Genomic DNA, 6,936 nt, shown 5'->3' on the forward strand with positions numbered 1-6,936 from the left:
ATTTGTCTTCAATGAAAAAAAAAAAAAAAATTGTCATAAAGCCAAATTGGATATAATTCCACACCAAACATAAAAAAGGGGGTGGACAAAAGTATTGGCACTGTGTGAATAATCATGTGATGCTTCTGTAATTTGTGTAATAACAGCCCCTGTAACTTACCTGTGGCACCTAACAGCTGCTGGCAATAACTAAATCACACTTGCAGCAGGTGACATGGATTAAAGTTGCCTCAACCTCTGTCCTGTGTCCTTGTGTGCACCACATTGAGCATGGAGAAAAGAAAGAAGACCAAAGAACTGTCTGAGGACTTGAGAATCCAAATTGTGAGGAAGCATGAACAATCTCAAGGCTACAAGTCCATCTCCAAAGACCTGAAAGTTCCTGTGTCTACGGTGCGCAGTATCATCAAGAAGTGTAAAGCCCCTGGCACTGTGGCACCTCCCTAGATGTGGAAGGAAAAGAAAAATTGACGAGAGATTTCAACGCAAGATTGTGCGGATGGTGGATAAAGAACCTCGACTAATATCCAAACAAGTTCAAGCTGCCCTGCAGTCCGAGGGTATAACAGTGTCAACCCGTACTATCCGTCGGCGTCTGAATGAAAAGGGACTGTATGGTAGGATACCCAGGAAGACCCCACTTCTTACCCCGAGACATAAAAAAGCCAGGCTGGAGTTTGCCAAAACTTATCAACATAGAGTTTACAGGAAAAAAAAAAAAAAGAGGCATTCAAAGAAAAGAACACGGTCCCTACAGTCAAACATGGCGGAGGTTCCCTGATGTTTTGGGGTTGCTTTGCCGCCTCTGGCACTGGACTGCTTGACCGTGTTATTGGCATTATGAAGTCTGAAGACTACCAACAAATTTTGCAGCATAATGTAGGGATCAGTGTGAGAAAGCTGGGTCTTCATCAGAGGTCATGGGTCTTCCAGCAGGACAATGACCCAAAACACACTTTAAAAAGCACTAGAAAATGGTTTGAGAAAATGCAAATGGAGAATACTAAAGTGGCCAGCAATGAGTCCAGACCTGAACCCCATAGAACACCTGTGGAGAGATCTCACAATGGCAGTTTGGAGAAGGCCCCCTTCACATCTCAGGGACCTGGAGCAGTTTGCCAAAGAATGGTCTAAAATTCCAGCAGAGCATTGTAAGAGACTCATTGATAGTTACCGGGGGCGGTTGTGCGCAGTTATTTTGGCTAAAGGTTGTGCAACCAAGTATTAGGCTAAGGGTGCCAATACTTTTGTCTGGCCCATTTTTGGAGTTTTGTGTGAAATGATCAATGATTTGATTTTTGTTTCATTCTCTTGTGTTTTTCATTGCAAGCAAAATAAATGAAGATAATACCAAAGAATTTGTGATTGCAATCATCTTCAAGAAGACACTGAGTATTATCTGACAGAACTGCAGGGGTGCCAATACTTTTGGCCAGCACTGTACATTGGGGAGTGACGGCAGTCATTTGTCGTTTTCTGCATCCCCTATATCATTAGTGTGAAACTTGCGGTCCTCCTGCAGTCGCGCTGCCCTCCCCCTGCGGTCCTCCTGCAGTCGCGCTGCCCTCCCCCTGCGGTCCTCCTGCAGTCGCGCTGCCCTCCCCCTGCGGTCCTCCTGCAGTCGCGCTGCCCTCCCCCTGCGGTCCTCCTGCAGTCGCGCTGCCCTCCCCCTGCGGTCCTCCTGCAGTCGCGCTGCCCTCCCCCTGCGGTCCTCCTGCAGTCGCGCTGCCCTCCCCCTGCGGTCCTCCTGCAGTCGCGCTGCCCTCCCCCTGCGGTCCTCCTGCAGTCGCGCTGCCCTCCCCCTGCGGTCCTCCTGCAGTCGCGCTGCCCTCCCCCTGCGGTCCTCCTGCAGTCGCGCTGCCCTCCCCCTGCGGTCCTCCTGCAGTCGCGCTGCCCTCCCCCTGCGGTCCTCCTGCAGTCGCGCTGCCCTCCCCCTGCGGTCCTCCTGCAGTCGCGCTGCCCTCCCCCTGCGGTCCTCCTGCAGTCGCGCTGCCCTCCCCCTGCGGTCCTCCTGCAGTCGCGCTGCCCTCCCCTGCGGTCCTCCTGTGCTGCGATCATCCTCTGGTCATGCTGCCAAGCGATCGTCCTGCTGACTGTTTCCAGACACCGAGCACAAGTGCAGGATAAATAGAGAAATAAAGGAGAATGCAGATAAAGGGGAAATAGGAATAAAGAGGAGATAATCCGCAGCAGTGTGAATGGAGGAATTCTGCACAGGCGGCTTCTCACTGGCAGGAGACTCCTCGCTATAGAGACGGCGGCGCATAATGGCGGAGCCGAGAGGAAGGGAAGCGGCAGAGGAAGAACAGCAAGAAGAATGGAGGAGCTCCGTGTATCCGCCGGGGACTGACCGTCTGACCCGCCAACACCGGACACAGCCCCGGCCGCTCCTCCCGGGAACACGGAGCCTCCTCCTCTGAGGCCGCAGGATTCCGGGGCCTCCGCTGTGCGCTGCACTGAGGGGACAGCGGCGCTCCGGCCGGATGTGACGTCACACACTACGGGGTCTCCTCCTCTGAGGCCGCAGGATTCCGGGGCCTCCGCTGTGCGCTGCACTGAGGGGACAGCGGCGCTCCGGCCGGATGTGACGTCACACACTACGGGGTCTCCTCCTCTGAGGCCGCAGGATTCCGGGGCCTCCGCTGTGCGCTGCACTGAGGGGACAGCGGCGCTCCGGCCGGATGTGACGTCACACACTACGGAGTCTCCAAGGGTCCAAAACAGAACGCATTGAGAGAAATCGTGGCTCCCGTTCCATCAGGCTCCGCTGCAGCGACAGCACGCGCGCATTCTACACTGGGAGATGCTAGACTTATGGTCTTTTTACAGGTATGACGTAATTTGTCACGTGATCGGGGCGTGTTCAAAAGTTTCCACACGATATACACTGTTTTTTCTAAGTTCACGTGGTCACCAGTTTATGGCTACTTTCACACTTGCGTTGGACGGGATCCATAGCATTGCGTTGTGTGACGGATGCGTTGCATATAGTGGCACAACGCAATGCTATGGATCGTACAAAATAACACAATCAGTTACAGGTTTTTTTCCCTGACTTTACACATCTGAGCATGCGCAGTTGGGTAAAGACAATGCGTTAACTGAATCCGTCAAAATGACGGATTCTAACGGAATCCTCCACCATAGGCGTCCATTATAAAAACAACGGACGCTGACGGAATGCTGCAGGTTGCGTTTTTTTGACACTCCGCCAAGTGCAGAAAATCGCTACATGCAGCGTTCCATCTGCCCGACTGTCACTGACGGTCAGCGCCAAAACAACTGATGCGCCGCGGGGCAGATGCAACACAAGACCATCCGTTGCTATCCGTAGCTAATATAAGTCTATGAGGAGTATAACGGTTTCCTGCAACGGTTACCGTAATTCCTCAAGGCTGCGGATAGCAACGGAAGCCGTCCAACGCTTAAAAGGGGTGGGATGAGAGGAAACATCGCTACGCCCACCAGCCTAACCACGCCCACTAACCTGGGAGGAGCCCGTACCTTCTATTCTAGCCTCTCCCTGAGCGGACGGGTGAGGGCTGCGGCCGGATGTGACGTCACAGTCTACGGGTCTCCTCCTGTGAGGCCGGGTGCGGGCTGCGGCCGGATGTGACGTCACAGTCTACGGGTCTCCTCCTGTGAGGCCAGGTGCGGGCTGCGGTCGGATGTGACGTCACAGTGTACGGGGTCTCCTCCTCCTGTGAGGCCGGATGTGACGTCACACACTACGGGGTCTCCTCCTCCTGTGAGGCCGGGTGCGGGCTGCGGTCGGATGTGACGTCACACACTACGGGGTCTGCTCCTCCTGTGAGGCCGGGTGCGGGCTGCGGTCGGGAGACTGAGGCTCTGCGGCTCCTCCTCCCCCGGGGCCCGGATGTTGCAGGTTTGGCCGCTGCTGGTTCTCCCCCATGTCTGGCATAGGGACATTGTATGGGAATTCCGCCCTCTTGTGTCTCCTGGAGGTCATTTCCTTACAGTCATGTGACTTTGGCTTCTCTTGTTTGTGGCGTTATCTCCTCTATGTGATCAGATTATCGCAGCACTAGTGCAGGTTCTGGCAGGTTTCCCTTATCCAACATGGCCGCTGCGTCGTCATGCGCCCAATGAGCGCGCGCTGAGCCTAGTCATGTGACTGGTGTGTGGGTGTGTGCAGGCTCCGCCCATCTGCGTGTATTGGTGGGTTCTCGTCAGTGCGGTCACATGGTGGATGCCCCGCCCCTCTGTAGAGCGCGTCTTCTGGCTCCAGTTCTGTGGTGAGTGATTCTCCCTCTTCTCTCCTCACATGCGCTGTTGAGCGGCCTCCGCCCGATGTTGGGTGTGGCCGGTGCTGGTTGGGGCCCCCAGGATCCCCCTCCCCCAGTATACGGAGGCTGCAGTGGAGATACTTGTACTATTGGCTATTGTGATTTTGCTTTTTGTTTTGGTTTCTGCTCCTGAACTGTTAGGCCCTGTGCACACGCTGCGGTTTTTGCTGCGCATCATACTCACCAATCACCGTTCAGCTGTCGCACTTCTCCCGCGTCAGCTCTTTCATCTTCCAGAGCCGCCGCTCATAACATAACACCTTCCCTGCTCACCGGTGGCTGTGATTGGTTGCAGTCAGACACGCCCCCATGCTGAGTGACAGCTGTCTGACTGCAACCAATCACAGACGCCAGTGGGCAGGTCTATAGCGTACAGTAAAATGAATAATTAAAAAAAAAACAGCTTGCGGTCCCCCCCAATTTTGATAACCAGCCAGGATAAAGCATCACAGCTTGGGGCTGGTATTTTTAGGTTGGGGGCTCCCCAGCCTGAGAATATCAGCCAGCAGCCGCCCGGAATTGCTGCCTCCATTAGATGCAACAATCTCGGGAGTTTTCCCGGCTTTTCTCGTTGCCGTGATGCGGTGGCAATTGGGGTAATGAGTTAATGGCAGCAGCCCATAGCTGCCACTAAGTCCTAGTTTAGTGATTGCAGGCGTCTATGACACCTCCTCATCACTAAACTGTAAGTGAAAGTAAATAAACTCAAACACCCCAAAAATCCTTTCTTTGAAATAAAAGACAAAAAGGCCCCCTCTTTCACCACTTTATTAACACTTAGTAACAGCCCTCCAGCTCCGATGTAATCCACACAAGGTCCCACGACGCTTCCAGCGCTGCTACACCTGACACAGCGAGCGCCATAGACCATGACTGCTCACTGTGAGGGTCAGGACGCAAGTGAAGTGAGCCTCTGGGATCAGCGGTGACTTCACTCATGTGCTTTGCAGTGGCAGGTGGAGGACTCCAGCGGTCACTGCACATCAGCTGACTGAGGTCACCGCTGATCTTATACTCACCTTCTCCAGTGAGGCTGCCTCCGGACGCTGCTCTCCTGCTTCCAGGCAGGCTCATGCATATGCAGTTATGCAGGGCACAGCTGACCCGTAAGTAGCAGAGCGCTGCAGACAGTCGCACGGGACACAGCATTGCGGGGGGCTTCAGAACCATGGACAGAAGGAGCGGGTACAGGTGAGTACCTCCTCTGTGCTATCCAAATAACGCAGGGACATACCGCAGCAAACCACGGTAACACCACATATGCATTCCGGGTGCGGTTTTCTATGTTTTTTGCCGCAAGTGCGGCAATTCTTTCAGAGGGTGCGGGTTTTTCTTAAGAAAAATTCATTTTCTACATTTTTCTAGTGCGCACATAGCCTTACAGTGAACGCTTAACCACGGTTCACAAGTTACCTCTGCTCCTGACCTAATTAATGTGGATCAAGTGCCTGCTTAAAGGGAACCTGTCGCGTCAAAAAAGCGTTCTGACCTACAAGCAGCAGCCGCCTGTGTGAGCTGCTAACCCCTTCCTACCCATCCCTGTGTTGTTATATGGTGTAATAATATACGTTTTATTACTTTCATATATCCTATGTAAATAGTATAGGTCTCTAGCCCCATGGACGTCTGCATGCTACAGGGGCGTGATACCATGGATCTACATGAGCGACGTCACGTCTGCAGCTTCAGAATCTCACGCGTGCTTACCATTCTCGCCGCCTTGTCATCCTGGCGCTTCTCGGCCCCACCCGTGCCCTCCGCTCTGCTAATGACTTAAGGACTGACATCCTCAACCAATTCGAACCTCCCACTCCCGTCTTCAAGATTTCTCACGAGCTGCGCCTATGCTCTGGAACACACTACCAAGAGAAATCCGATTAATTCCCAACATCCACACCTTTAAAGGGAATGTTATCATCAGAAAAAAAAAAATAAATAAATACCTGAAAAAATGTAAAGTAATATTATTTTAATGTTTTGTTTAAATATTATTTTCTTTTTTTAATTGAGCAAAATGTATAAAAAAAAATTAAAAAGTTTAATATTTTCCACTGTTTCCACTGTTAAACACTAGGGGGAGCAGCTTATGAAATCCTACGGAAATCCCACTGTAGGAAAAAAGCTCACGTTACAGCTGCAGTAAAGTGGGCGGAGTCTGCTCTCCTTTGTGTGATGGCACGCCTCCCCCTCCAAATCTGAGGGTTTACAAAGGATAACAGAGAATGACATGTAGGGACACAGTGCACAGCCATTTTGTTGGTGACCAGAAATGTCTAAAGTGTCACCAAGGACAGCAGGAGTATCACACAGGACAGGATTAGATACACGGCTCAGCAGACAGTATCACACAGGACAGGATTAGATACACGGGTCTGCAGACAGTATCACACAGGAGAGGATTAGATACACGGCTCAGCAGACAGTATCACCCAGGCTAGGATTAGATACACGGCTCAGCAGACAGTATCACACAGGATAGGATTAGATACACAGCCCTGCAGACAGTATCACACAGGATAGGATTAGATACACAGCTCAGCAGACAGTATCACACAGGATAGGATTAGATACACAGCCCTGCAGACAGTATCACACAGGAGAGGATTAGATACACTATACCAAGAACAAT

At 52.1% G+C, this 6,936-nt stretch overlaps 2 protein-coding genes across 2 annotated transcripts in view; one reads left to right on the plus strand and one right to left on the minus strand.

The window, feature by feature from the left end:
• The window catches only part of LOC142243700 (uncharacterized), a 58,806-nt gene extending 56,369 nt beyond the window's left edge, over positions 1-2,437 (minus strand). The window contains exon 1 of the mRNA XM_075315870.1: positions 2,352-2,437. The gene's annotated coding sequence lies outside the window, so the exon portion shown is untranslated. The remainder of the gene's footprint in view (positions 1-2,351) is intronic.
• A 176-nt stretch (positions 2,438-2,613) lies between these two features.
• LOC142243710 (uncharacterized) overlaps positions 2,614-6,936 on the plus strand; it is a 133,662-nt gene continuing 129,339 nt past the window's right edge. Inside the window, exon 1 of the mRNA XM_075315887.1 lies at positions 2,614-2,829. The gene's annotated coding sequence lies outside the window, so the exon portion shown is untranslated. The remainder of the gene's footprint in view (positions 2,830-6,936) is intronic.

This window comes from Anomaloglossus baeobatrachus, chromosome 6 (genome assembly GCF_048569485.1).
Source record: "Anomaloglossus baeobatrachus isolate aAnoBae1 chromosome 6, aAnoBae1.hap1, whole genome shotgun sequence".
Lineage (NCBI taxonomy): Eukaryota > Metazoa > Chordata > Amphibia > Anura > Aromobatidae > Anomaloglossus > Anomaloglossus baeobatrachus.